A 15,971-nucleotide genomic window follows, 5' to 3' on the forward strand; every position below is an offset into this window, starting at 1 on the left:
AAATTACATTTGACTGCTCTCGACGATTCATGAACAATTATATGTATGTATATATATATATATGTACAAGTAAAAACGACTTTCCTACCGTAAAATACTATTTGCTACAGTAAAATGACTTTCCTACCGTAAAACACTATTTGCTACAGTAAAACACTATTTGCTACAGTGAAACCGTATTTTGCTACAGTGCTACAGTAAACACTATTTGTTACAGTAAACCACTATTTACTACAGTAAAACACTATTTGATGTAAACGAACTAGCAAACAAAAACAGGATAAGGCGGCCATGCGATCGCATGGTAAAAACACTGAAAACTCATGCGATCGCATGAGGTACTGCAGCAGGCCACATACTATAAAAGCTCGATTCATTCCTCTGTATTATTATTTTTTTTATATTATTATTATTATTATTATTATTATTATTATTATTATTATTATTATTAAGATTAATATTATTATTATTAATCTTATTATAATATTATTATTAGTAGTATATATACCTAAAATACTACGATGAGGTTATGAGCGTGTCACCTTCAAAATAGGTTTTTGAGCGGGATAGAGCTAAGGAAATTATGGGTTATTGTCAAGGAGGTTATGGGTAATGTTCGAGGGTATATTTGTGAATCAAATCTAGTGTTTACCATCTCTGTTGCGTCTACGTACTTTCCTACAATATTGAATCTCAATATTGATACGTAAGCACTCATATTTTATCTTTTATACATTAATTGTGTATCCATGTCTAGTGCTCGAGTATATATATTTATGCATGCTTGTATGCTAAATTTTGTCGTTAAACAGTTATGATGAATCACGAAGTAAATACATATATTACTGGTAAAAGGTATATGATATACATGTTTTTGGAAAGCTGGCGAAAAATCAATAACTTTTCATTTAGATATCGAATAATTTTGATGAACGGATTAAAAGATATGATCAACTGAATTATGATTAACGTTAATTGAAATTGCTTTTGAATCTACAATTAAGATTTAAACAACTTGTTTACGAGATTGATAAATTGGATTTTTGAATATTACCAACCGAGTAAATGAATCCTTATATAAGGTATGTCTCGTTTTGTTGAACTATTGTCAAAATTGACTTTTTGAAACGACTTTGGATAACTTTTGTATGTCGATCTCGAGCATTAAGATTGTTATACACTATGACCTGACCTAGCTTAATAGATATTTATTGACCAACATATGTTCTCTAGGTTGAGATCTACGGTTATTTGATATTCCGAGTTTCGGTCACGTTTTGGTGAACAACTTTATGTGCTGCTAAGGTGAGTTTCATTTGCTCCCTTTTTAATTGCTCTGCAATTTACATTTTTGGGCTGAGAATACATGCGCTATTTTATAACTATTTTATGAAATGAATACAAATACTAAAACTGATTTTGCGTGAGTTTCATTGCTCCTTTTTTAATTGCTTTTGCAATATATATTTTTGGGATGAGAATACATGCAATTTATTTTAAACGCAATGGATACAAGTACATACTTAATTTTACACTGAGTTTGAACTGAAAATCCCTTAGCTTTGGTAACTAGTAACTGCCGGTTATAAGAACTGGTGGGTGCGAGTAGTAGTATATGGATCCATAGGGCTTGATATCCCCGTCCGAGCTAGAGCACTAGCCTTTTAACGGACGTATGCTATTTGAGAAGCGTACACGTTGGTTTGCGTGTATTATTAAGATGATTATACAAAGGGTACAAATTATATATACGTTAAGTTTAGTTACCAGGGTGCTCAATCTTGTAGAATATTTTGATAAACGTTTCTGGATGAAACAACTGAAATCTTGTGATCCACCTTTATACACAGATTATGCGAAACATTAAAACTATGAACTCACCAACCTTTGTGTTGACACTTGTTAGCATGTTTATTCTCAGGTTTCCTAGAAGTCTTCCGTTGTTGCTTATATGTTAGACAAGCTATGTGCATAGAGTCTTACATGACATACTTTTCAAGGAAACGTTGCATTCACCAAATTATCACCATGTATCTTATTTTGACTGCATTGTCAACGGAAGTACTATTGTAAACTATTATTTACGGTGATTGTCTATATGTAGAAATCATCAGATGTCGAAAACCTTTGATTTAAATATTCATTTATGGTGTGCCTTTTCAAAAGAATGCAATGTTTACAAAACGTATCATATAGAGGTCAAATACCTCGCAATGAAATCAATGAATGACGTATTGTCCATATGGATTTGGAGCGATCGTCACATTCCTGCTCATGTGTGACGATCGCTCCAAATCCATATAGACGAACATGTCATTCATCGATTTCATTACGAGGTATTTGACCTCTATATGATACGTTTTGTAAACATTGCATTCTTTTGAAAAGGCACACCATAAATGAATATTTAAATCAAAGGTTTTCGACATCTGATGATTTCTACATATAGAAAATCACCATAAATAATAGTTTACAATAGTACTTCCGTTGACAATGCAGTCAAAATAAGATACATGGTAATGATTTGGTGAATGCAACGTTTCCTTGAAAAATATGCCATGTAAGACTTCATGCACATAGCTTGTCTAACATATAATCAAACAGCGGAAGACTCCTAGGGAACCTGAGAATAAACATGCTAACAAGTGTCAACACAAAGGTTGGTGAGTTCATAGTTTTAATGTTTTGCATAATCTGTACATAAAGATGGATCACAAGATTTCAGTTGTTTCATCCAGAAACGTTTATCAAAATATTCTACAAGATTGAGCACCCTGGTAACTAAACTTTAACGTTATAATAAGTACCCCTGTTTTAACATACATGCAACCAACATGTACAATACACGCAAATCAACGTGTACTAAACTCAAATAGCATACGTCTGTTTTATAGTTCAGGCTAGGGTTTCTATACCTGGAACAGACGGGGATGTCAAGCCCTATGGATCCATATACTACTACTTGCGCCCACCAGTTCTTATAACTGGCAGTTACTAGTTACCAAAGCTAAGGGATTTTCGGTTCAAACTCAGTGTAGAATTTAGTATGTACTTGTATCCATTGCGTTTAAAATAAAGTGCATGTATTCTCAGCCCAAAAATATAGATTGCAAAAGCAATTAAAAAGGGAGCAAATGAAACTCACGCATATAAATATTGTTTATCAGTTAATAAAGCATTTGTATGTATTCTCAGCCCAAAAATGTAGAGAGTAAAAGGGATCTTATGAAACTCACGCATATAAATATTGTATATCGGTTAATAAAGCATTTGCATGTATTCTCAGCCCAAAAATGTAGAGAGTAAAAGGGATCTTATGAAACTCACCTTAGCAGCATATAAAGTTGTTCACCAAAATGTGATCGAAACTCGGATTACCAGATAATCGTAGATCTCAACCTAGAGAATATATGTTGGTCAATAAATGTCTATCAAGCTAGGTCAGGTCATAGTGTATCACAATCCTAATGCTCGAGATCGACATACAAAAGTTATCCAAAGTCGTTTCAAAAAGTCAATTTTGACAATAGTTTAACAAAACGAGACATACCTTATATAAGGATTCATTTACTCGGTTGGTAATATTTAAAAATCCAATTTATCAATCTTGCAAACAAGTTGTTTTAAATATTAATTGCAGATTCAAAAGCAATTCCAATTAACGTCAATAATAATTCAGTTGATCGTATCTTTTAATCCGTTCATCGAAACTATTCGATATCTAAATGAAAAGTTATTGATTTTTCGCCAGCTTTCCAAAAACATGTATATCATATACCTTTTACCAGTAATATATGTATTTAATTCGTGAATCATTATAAACTGTTTAGCGACGAAATTTAGCATACAAGCATGTATAAATATATATACTCGAGCACTAGATATGGATACACAATTAATATACAAAAGATAAAATATGAGTGCTTACGTACCAATATTGAGATTTAATATTGTAGGAAATTACGTAGACGCAACAGAGATGATAAACACTAGGTTTGATTCACAAATATACCCCCGAATATTACCCATAACCTCTTTGACAATAACCCATAATTTCCTTAGCTCTAGCTTGCTCGAAAACCCGTTTCGAAATCATTTGGACATCCCTCCGTCGTGATATTATATATATATATTATTATTTTTGTATCGTAAAAATAATAATACTAATACTATTAATAATAAGATTAATAATAATAATCTTAATATTAATAATAATAATTATTATTATTATTATTATTATTATAATAATTATAAATAATAAATTAAATAAATAACATAAGTAATACGGAGTAATATAAAGTGTGAGAAAACTGAACCAGAATCGTGCAATTTATAGAACTTTTTCTGAAAAAGCACCCCATGCGATTGCATGGGATTTGTGCTTCAAGGCCATGCGATCGCATGGCCCTCTGATCCAGCTCACAAACTTTTGTTTTCTTGTTTGTCGACATATTATTTAAATATATATAATATATTTAATTTATATAATTAATTATATATTATATTAAATTCATGTGTATAGTTGACCTGTAATTTTTGTTCCGATGACTCGTACGTTGTTACTCAACTTATGTCCCGATTTCGGTTTCTCAAATGCATTTTCGTACACTTAGAAAACTTGCATTTTACGTTTCGTGACACGTACCTTTGTCAAAATATAGCCTTAAATTATCCATAAACTATATCACTCAAAGTATATCTTAATCTTTCGAGTGTTTTGGTCATTTACTTCTATAAATCATTGTCTCGTTATTTATTAATATAATAGTATTTATCAAACGTTTCATAACCAAGTTAATATCTATTCTCAATATTTTTAAACACGTTTTAAAATATACGTCGCAAGTTATTCATACAATTAATATTCTAACTTATCATATATATTCAAATAAATATTTAAACCAATAAGTTTAATGTACGGTACTAAACAATTAATACATTGTTACGTTTTCAAGTTATAGTATATATATATATATATATGTATCTATATACATATAATTGTTCGCGAATTGTCAAGAACAACCGAAAGGTATTTGAATATATGAAAGTAGTTCAAAAATTTTGAGATTCAGTTTACAGACTTTGCTTATCGTGTCGGAAATGTTAATCATACAAAGATTAAGTTTAAATTTGGTCAGAAATTTCCGGATCATCACAGTACCTACCCGTTAAAGAAATTTCGTCCCGAAATTTGAGTGAGGTCGTCATGACTAACAATAAAAATATTTTCATGCTGTATATGAGTCGATAAATAGAGTTTTATCACTGTTTGAATAATATGGATAAAACAATCCAATTACTCGAAGCGTATGAGAGAAGTTATCATAATAGAGTGAAATAGAGATTCGTCTTATCTTTTGACGTAGTAACGATTGGTTTCCGAAATTTAAGGAATAGAAAATCTTCATAATAAGATTTGATTCTTCGAAATTTAAGGAAATTATGATTTCCTTTGATTAAATGCGTAATCTGCCTCGATTGTTATGTCTGATATTTCGCTATAAATTAACTACTTCCGTTTCATTATTTTCACCACTCCTACATCTTCTTCCTCATTTCATACTTCAAAAGATTTTGAAATGCTTCATCCAGTTCTGATTCTTGATATACTTTTAACTTTCATATATGTCATTCTTCTTTTTCATCTACCACCAAAGGAAGTTATTTTTTTCTACCATTACCTTGGGGTTATAGTGTTTTTCATTCTCCCGTGTCTTTATATTGCTATACGCATTGATATACACGGTTTGTAATTTCGGGGTTGTTATAGGGCTTTATATTCTCCGTTATATTTCGGAGTTTCATGCTTCCGTTCTCTCTTCCCGACTTAAGTCAAGCGAATAATGGTCCAGAATTCGTAGGTATGAATTTCGAAATGAACATAATTAATGTTCTAAGAAAGAAACGGTAATGGCATAATCTGACTTGTCAAATTACCAGAATACCTCGAAAAAGACCGAATCATCAAGAAAAATATTTTCTTTATATGTTTAGAGGTTAAATAGAATAAAAGAGTTATGTAACATGGTTCATGATGAGGGTATGATATGTGAACCTTTGTCACGTTCCATTAGAAACTCAACATGACTTACTGTAATATAATCACGTTGATCAAGTGTCATTATATTATACTAACTCATGTTTCAGTTCCCAACATTACTTCAAAACATCCATTTTTTCGAATTTTTCAGATTTTAGAAACTAAAATAGTTTCTTTTATGATGTAACACAGATAGCGCGAAGAGGTAATGATTTCAGATCAGAATGGTTTTGAAAAATATCTTCAGAAATATGGAGGATATTTATAATGGGAGATACGATGATATCTTAGAATATTTAAGATAAGATGATGATGAAGAATATTGTCCGCAAAGGTTTTAGAGTAAGGAGCAAGGTATTCGCTAATGATTTCAGCAGACTCTGAATCATTTGCATTCTTTGAAGGTAGATTTAGTCTTTGTGATTTTTCCATAGCCTCCTTCATGGTCTGCTCAATCCGTTTTTCAATTCCAAACCTTCTCTTTTTCTCAGCTTTACCACCATACTATTCTTTATCATCAAACTTTTGACTGTTAAGGTCGTTTATAGTTTTTGCTGCTTCATCAACATTTTTCCAAAATTTGGAGAACTAGTTTCGTAGTTTGGGGTGTTTTTCGGAAACTTCACATTCGAAGTATGTAAGTCCAGGAGGTAGACGTTATATGTACACATATAACTGTTGGCGTAGACGTGCTACAAGATTTTAAAATACTGATTGCTAACTCCCGATAGTTGGTATGGCAATTGCCATTACAAGATGTGGATGAGTACATGATACGGTTTCAATGAGTATAAGGATTTTTCGGAAGGTCAAAGATCAATGAAGTTGTTGGTAAATTTAATGCCAAAGTTACAAGTCTGAAAGGTCGTCGTTGACTGGTTGAACGGTTGATAATACTGGATACTTTAAGGTTATTTTCAGTAATAACAATGCTAAAGGATCTTTCACATTTTTGAAGTCAAAGTATAGCTTTGAAAGATGTAGAGATCTAAGAATGATGTTACCCGTTAAATCTTGACTTGGATTCTGATCCATCAATATCATAATATGTAATTGAATTTGTATGGAAACGATTGTATATCGCTGTGAGCATAGTTAATAATTTTTGAATCAAAGTTGAAGAATGTACAATATAACATATTAATTGTGAACTTATATATTTCCCGGGAATTACCTACCCGTTAAAGATTTCACAAGTAATATTTTGTACAAAAGAATTTTTATTATCGTTTTTACGAAAATATATGTATGTATATTTTCTTCAGATGTAATACAGATTTGATGAGTTAATATCATATTAAGCTCATTTCATTTTTGACTTGAATTAGAAATGAATAATCTCTAAAACATTAAAGATTTAATAATCTTTACGGAGTATTTCACTAATGTAATCAATACTCAGTTTTATTGATATTTTCTCAGTGAATCATGTTGGTGCTCATGGAACTCTTGCTAACTTCACAAGGTACGAATGATGTTTTCTAGAAAGTTTCGAATACATTGAAGATGAAAGTATAAAATCAACCATATAATTGAATAATATACTTAGTTTATTATGAAATGGAATTCATTGAGTTGGAAACAGAGATTGTAGTTAACGATGGTTAAGTCATTAACGAAGGATGTACATCATAGCATATTAGTAATATGAATTAACCGAGTAGTACCTACCAGTTAAGATTCACACGTAATAACTTGGTACAAAAAGATTTATTTTGATTTCAAAATTCATATATATTAAATATACATAAAATTTCTTCAGGGGAAATGAGTTAATACTTCATCGGTTATTGTTGCTGGTATTTCTTGGTAACTACGGTGAGTATGACGTTGATGCCCGTGGGACAGATTGTGAAGTTGAGGTTTACGGTGCGGATGTTGTTGGTGGTGGTAATGGTACTATTGGCTTTGTTGTTGGTGGTACTGTTGATGCCGGTGATGTTGCTGGTGCCTGTAACCTTTGCACTATATTCTCCAAAGCCACTACCCGAGCACGAAGCTCGTTGACTTCTTCTACTACACCGGGATGATTGGCTGTTCGGACGAGCGGATGAATAAGATCCAGAATTTGAGAGAGTATATGATCATGACGAGATATTCTGGAGATGAGAGAGAAAATGGTATTACGAACAGGTTCGCCGATAAGTGCTTCAGGTTCTTCGTCCAGAGGGCAATGTGGTGGATGGAAGGGATCGCCTTCTTCTTGTCTCCAATAATTAAGTAGGCTACGAACCCATTCCCAATTCATCCAGAATAGGTGATGGCTGATTGGTTGATCCATTCCTGTTACACTGTCTTCGGAATTCGGGTGAATATCCATATCGGAATAGCTGTCGGAGTTTAAGGATTTTTAACTAGATACGGGATCCATCTTGTATAATTATGGAGATGATTTTTTTTTATATGAATTAGATTATAGAATTTAGTTTGGTATTCTTCAATACATAATTTACATATGTATATATAATACCAAATTCCATAAATCACGGAGAAATTTTCGAAAGATGTCAGGAAAAGTTTACAGTAACAGATACGCTAAGATATGTATTTTTGTCTATACACTATTTATGCAATAAATGCAGGAAAACGTGTCTAGACTTAAGAATGATAAGCATGTAATTTCCGACAAGAAATGATAAGCAAAACTTTTAACATGCAGACACGGTCGAAGTCCAGACTTACTTATGCATCCTAACAACTATCAGTTAGACACACTCATGCAAGACCTGGTTCGCTAGGACCAACACTCTGATACCAACTGTCACGATCGCTCCAAATCCATATAGACGAACACGTCATTCATCGATTTCATTGCGAGGTATTTGACCTCTATATGATACGTTTTGTAAACATTGCATTCTTTTGAAAAGGCACACCATAAATGAATATTTAAATCAAAGGTTTTCGACATCTGATGATTTCTACATATAGAAAATCACCATAAATAATAGTTTACAATAGTACTTCCGTTGACAATTCAGTCAAAATAAGATACATGGTAATGATTTGGTGAATGCAACGTTTCCTTGAAAAATATGCCATGTAAGACTTCATGCACATAGCTTGTCTAACATATAATCAAACAGCGAAAGACTCCTAGGGAACCTGAGAATAAACATGCTAACAAGTGTCAACACAAAGGTTGGTGAGTTCATAGTTTTAATGTTTTGCATAATCTGTACATAAAGATGGATCATAAGATTTCAGTTGTTTCATCCAGAAACGTTTATCAAAATATTCTACAAGATTGAGCACCCTGGTAACTAAACTTTAACGTTATAATAAGTACCCCTGTTTTAACATACATGCAACCAACATGTACAATACACACAAATCAACGTGTACTAAACTCAAATAGCATACGTCTGTTTTATAGTTCAGGCTAGGGTTTCTATACCTGGAACAGACGGGGATGTCAAGCCCTATGGATCCATATACTACTACTTGCACCCACCAGTTCTTATAACTGGCAGTTACTAGTTACCAAAGCTAATGGATTATCGGTTCAAACTCAGTGTAGAATTTAGTATGTACTTGTATCCATTGCGTTTAAAATAAAGTGCATGTATTCTCAGCCCAAAAATATAGATTGAAAAAGCAATTAAAAAGGGAGCAAATGAAACTCACGCATATAAATATTGTATATCAGTTAATAAAGCATTTGTATGTATTCTCAGCCCAAAAATGTAGAGAGTAAAAGGGATCTTATGAAACTCACGCATATAAATATTGTATATCGGTTAACAAAGCATTTGCATGTATTCCCAGCCCAAAAATGTAGAGAGTAAAAGGGATCTTATGAAACTCACCTTAGCAGCATATAAAGTTGTTCACCAAAATGTGATCGAAACTCGGATTACCAGATAATCGTAGATCTCAACCTAGAGAATATATGTTGGTCAATAAATGTCTATCAAGCTAGGTCAGGTCATAGTGTATCACAATCCTAATGCTCGAGATCGACATACAAAAGTTATCCAAAGTCGTTTCAAAAAGTCAATTTTGACAATAGTTTAACAAAACGAGACATACCTTATATAAGGATTCATTTACTCGGTTGGTAATATTTAAAAATCCAATTTATCAATCTTGCAAACAAGTTGTTTTAAATATTAATTGCAGATTCAAAAGCAATTCCAATTAACGTCAATAATAATTCAGTTGATCGTATCTTTTAATCCGTTCATCGAAACTATTCGATATCTAAATGAAAAGTTATTGATTTTTCGCCAGCTTTCCAAAAACATGTATATCATATACCTTTTACCAGTAATATATGTATTTAATTTGTGAATCATTATAAACTGTTTAGCGACGAAATTTTGCATACAAGCATGTATAAATATATATACTCGAGCACTAGATATGGATACACAATTAATATACAAAAGATAAAATATGAGTGCTTACGTACCAATATTGAGATTTAATATTGTAGGAAATTACGTAGACGCAACAGAGATGATAAACACTAGGTTTGATTCACAAATATACCCCCGAATATTACCCATAACCTCTTTGACAATAACCCATAATTTCCTTAGCTCTAGCTTGCTCGAAAACCCGTTTCGAAATCATTTGGACATCCCTCCGTCGTGATATTATATATATATATTATTATTTTTGTATCGTAAAAATAATAATCCTAATACTATTAATAATAAGATTAATAATAATAATCTTAATATTAATAATAATAATTATTATTATTATTATTATAATTATAATAATTATAAATAATAAATTAAATAAATAACATAAGTAATACGGAGTAATATAAAGTGTGAGAAAACTGAACCAGAATCGTGCAATTTATAGAACTTTTTCTGAAAAAGCACCCCATACGATTGCATGGGATTTGTGCTTCAAGGCCATGCGATCGCATGGCCCTCTGATCCAGCTCACAAACTTTTGTTTTCTTGTTTGTCGACATATTATTTAAATATATATAATATATTTAATTTATATAATTAATTATATATTATATTAAATTCATGTGCATAGTTGACCTGTAATTTTCATTCCGATGACTCGTACGTTGTTACTCAACTTATGTCCCGGTTTCGGTTTCTCAAATGCATTTTCGTACACTTAGAAAACTTGCATTTTACGTTTCGTGACACGTACCTTTGTCAAAATATAGCCTTAAATTATCCATAAACTATATCACTCAAAGTATATCTTAATCTTTCGAGTGTTTTGGTCATTTACTTCTATAAATCATTGTCTCGTTATTTATTAATATAATAGTATTTATCAAACGTTTCATAACCAAGTTAATATCTATTCTCAATATTTTTAAACACGTTTTAAAATATACGTGGCAAGTTATTCATACAATTAATATTCTAACTTATCATATATATTCAAATAAATATTTAAACCATTAAGTTTAATGTACGGTACTAAACAATTAATACATTGTTACGTTTTCAAGTTATAGTATATATATATATATATATACATATAATTGTTCGCGAATTGTCAAGAACAACCGAAAGGTATTTGAATATATGAAAGTAGTTCAAAAATTTTGAGATTCAGTTTACAGACTTTGCTTATCGTGTCGGAAATGTTAATCATACAAAGATTAAGTTTAAATTTGGTCAGAAATTTCCGGGTCATCACATCATGTGAGGACATTGCAGGCGATCATTCAGAATCCTGCTACTAAGGACAAAGAATTTTCAACTCTTCTTCAGGTATGAATGATAAAACTTCTTTCATGTATATACTTGCAATTTATTTATGTGAGTTGCTTAAAAAAATTTCTTCTACAGGGTTATGCCATCCCTGAGCTAAAACCCCAGTTCACCGCTCTCCGCTCTGAGCAGCTCAGGGAATCAACTGCTGCAGCTCATGTATTGCTGACCAACCATCTGGATTCTGTGCTACAACTGCAGAAGCAACAAGAGTCCATACTTGCCTTTTCCCGTGCTGAGATTACTCAAGGTGCAAATGCTCGCAAAAGAGCAATTGATACTGAACGTGCCTTGACTGATGCTCAAAATATATTAAAGGCTAGAGAATTTGAGCTAAAAAGTGCTCAAGATGCTGCTGCTGCTCTGCAAGAGAAGAAGGACAGGTTGGTGGATGCATAAAGGAAAAAATTTGAGGAGGAGCAGGTGAAGGTGAGTGAGCTAGAGAAGGAGTTGAGTGCAGAGAGGGAGAAATCTGCTGAGCTTCTTCAGAGGGCGGAGAAGGGTGAGAGTAATTTTTTCTGAGCTTAAAAAGGGGATACCGGGTGTGATAGCGAAGGTGCTTGGATCTAACCTTGTTGGGAATCCCTACAATGATTATGTTGAAGCTGTTCGCACCCATTTCATTTCTGATATTACAAACAAAATTACCAAATGTCTTGCACCAAACTAGAAGCTTCCTGCTGCTATTGCCAACCTTATGCATCCTGGAACTATGGAGAAGGTGGATGAAGCCAAAGATAGATTAATTAATCTGAAGATAGATGTTTATGATGAAGTGTGTAGCAAAGAGGAGTCATCTGCTCAGGATGTACTCAATGTTCAATATTCATAAACTTTGCAGCTATTTGATGAACAACCGTTTGTAATGATCATGAATAATGCCATAAACATATACTTATTGTAGTGATTATGCCAAATATTTTGATGTTTGTTGTTTATAACCCATCTTCTATGCGCTGAGCGTATCATAAAACTTCATATACAACTGTATATTGTACAACTGAACAAAGCATTTTGAAAAGTGTTTAAGATAATTCCCTTTTGGGTGGCTTGCATTGTTAACTTCAGTTGAATGAGCAACAGATCAAAGATTCACTTAGCAAACATTATTCTTTCAAACATGCAGTAGGACATTTGCAGTTTATTAGACGCTTTCCGTCATCAAATTAATGAGGAATAGTTATGAAGTGTTCTTTGAAGAGTGATTATAAAATAATATTTCTGCCGTACATCTTCCTTCATAAAGTATATGAGGAATAATTTTTGAAATATTACATAAATATTAGTTATAAGTTAGTGACTTGTCCGTCATACGCCTTCCGTCATAAAATATATGAGGAAGAATTGTGAATATATTTGACCTTCATAAAATATAAACTTCCTTCGTTCTGTGAAATAAGTTTTTATAATGTTTGTCATGACAAGTATCTGAATTTTGTATTTTGCCTCGGTGCGTTCTAGTAAAACTTTAACATTTTCTAGTCGATCCCTTGTGCCTTTGCTGGCCGGCACAAAAGCTTCCGCCATCGGAGGTATAAAAATACTCTCCTTCTGAGAGCAGGATATAAATGTAATGTTTTACATTTGTCACAGGCAGCACTTTTCGTAAGAAAAAATATAAAATTTTATTGATCAGTACTGTGCAATACATAAACAATTGATGACAAATTTAGGTGGATCAAGCCTAATTAGTACATCATGAATGTTTAGTGTATGCAATTGAAAACATATGCACTATAAAGATGACCACAATGGTCTACAGTAAATTGATAAATTCTGTTCTTCAGAAATGCTAACAAACTGCTCTTATTGAAATGATAAATTTTGTTCTTGAGAAAATGCTGGAACTTGCTTCTTCAAACTCCAAGCGCCTAGCGCTGTCCGGTCTGAACACATGATCATACTATAAAGAACTCCTGAACCTCATCCTTACTGAACAACTGATTACGCCTCCTCAGATTCATATTGCCTTCTGGTGAGCTTGCAAATGTGGATCGTTCCCTTGTTGATGCCACATACTGTGAGTGTATGGCAGCTACTCCATTCGGAGTTGGGAATCTAATCTCTGCATGAGCCGTTGATGTTATCGCTCCAAATTTAGCTAACTCTACCCGTCCAAAAAGGACATTAAATCGAGAGTTGCCATCCAGAAGAGTGAAATCGATTGTTTCGGTTCTCAATAGTGGAAATGTTCCCAAAACGACCTCCAAACGAACTCTTCCCATTGCATTCACTGGCGCACCTTTTAGTACTGAAACCTTCAAACTCGTCCGCCTTGCTCTTACCTGCACATGCCTTGGAAAAGCCTTGAAACAATGCCAATAAATGATGTCAGCCTCACTGCCTGTATCTGTGTAAATATGGCTGATGAACTTGTTTGCAATTTCTGCTGAAATGACCACTGGCTGAACGGACAAAGCCCAATTTTCAATTGGTTGAAAAATAATTGGAGCATATCTCCAGCTATCAACATTGTTATCCGACTGCTCACCGACCTCATAGTGACTTCCATTCAACCACACCATTTTGATTACAACGTCTGGAGTTGACTCACGCTCCGTGATCCGGTTTCCGTACTGGTTTCTGTTATCTCCTCCGCCATGCTCTTCCCTTCTTCTGTTATCTCCTCGACGACCTCTTCCACCATCATTCTTTTGCCATCCAAATTTCCTGCGAGGATCATTCCTCCTGTATTGTTTGCCTGGCAACAAGTGGTTTAACTCTCCTGCTTTGATCTTTGTGATGATCTCTCTCATCAGGGATTTGCAATTATCTGTATCATGACCCCATGCTTCATGAAAGTCACACCATAGTTCACTTTTTGGACCTTCTATTTCCTCCATGGGTGCCAGCGGATTGAAAGTGGTCCGGATTGGTTCGGTGAAAAAAATCTCTTTTGGAGTTTTATCAGCGCCATTATCAACGGATGCCTCTCTATTGGCCTTCTATTGTGATGAAAATCATTGAGATGATTGTTGCCTCTCCATCCGCCATTGGAATTATCATTCCTCCTCTGATTTCTGTCAAAGTACCGCCCTCCGTTGTGCGGTTTGCTACTGCTACTGCCGTCAAACTTAATCATCCCCCGCTCACCGGCTCGAACATGCTTTTGTGCAACTTCCAACGCCTGATGTAGAGTTTTTGGCAAGTCATACCTTAATGCATGAACAAGTGCACTAAACCGTCGCTGATCTAGACAAAAAATAAAACCAGATACTAGCTGAGATTCTGGACAATCAGGTATCTTCTGTGCTTCAAGTGTGTATCGCTTCATGAAATTACTCAAGGATTCATTGTGATGCATTGTGATCTCATGTGCATCAAGATGTGTCAAAGTACAGCTTCTAAGGTTTTGATACTGCATAACAAACTTTGCATGAAGGTCCAAATAACTGGTGATGCTTCTTGGTGGCAAGCTAGCAAACCATTCCCTTGCCATTTTCTGCAGCACCATTGGAAACATATGACAAGCTACCTCGTCATCCCAATGCTGCAACCTCATAGCGCCTTCAAACATGGTGAGGAAATCCTCAGGATCTGTTGTACCATCATAAACTCCAATTGCCGGTATGCCAAGATTCCTGGGCAACGAATAGTTGGCAATTCGATCAATGAAACACTGAGTGGATTCTGCCATAGCTGGTGGCTTTGTAGCTTGCTCTCCAGTAATGAGGGCGAAGTAATTATCTACAGCCACAGCACGGACGGCGGGCTGCGCTAAGCGTTGCTTATATTTTGCCGGAGCTGTCTGCTTAAGGATGTCATTTAAAAGCAACACTGCCTGCTTCTCTGACATGAACTCATCTTTGTCAATTTCATCATCAGAGTCATTATTATCATAGCTCGGGTCATTATCATCCTCAGAATCATCAATAAGACTGTCCAGCTTGTCAAGTAGCCTGGATAACCTGTATTTTGATATAGATTGCCTTTTCATGATTTGCTTGTCTTTGCCATCCGCCATCCGCCGAAAAGGTATAAATGATGGACATCGCCGTGGTTGCATCAATGGTCATCGCTCTGGATTAGTAACAAAATTTGGAAGTCTTTCTGCACTTTTGGTTGTCGTTTCTTCGATTACTGGCCTTTTCTCCGAATTAGTTGCCAAATGCCTAAGCCTTTCTGCAGTTTCAGCAACTGTTTCTTCAATCGTACCATCTAGTGGCGGAACAGGTACATCTTCAACAGTTATCATGTCGTCAGTTGATGGATTGTTGACTGCTTCAAGT

This window comes from Rutidosis leptorrhynchoides, chromosome 2 (assembly GCF_046630445.1).
Source record: "Rutidosis leptorrhynchoides isolate AG116_Rl617_1_P2 chromosome 2, CSIRO_AGI_Rlap_v1, whole genome shotgun sequence".
NCBI lineage: Eukaryota > Viridiplantae > Streptophyta > Magnoliopsida > Asterales > Asteraceae > Rutidosis > Rutidosis leptorrhynchoides.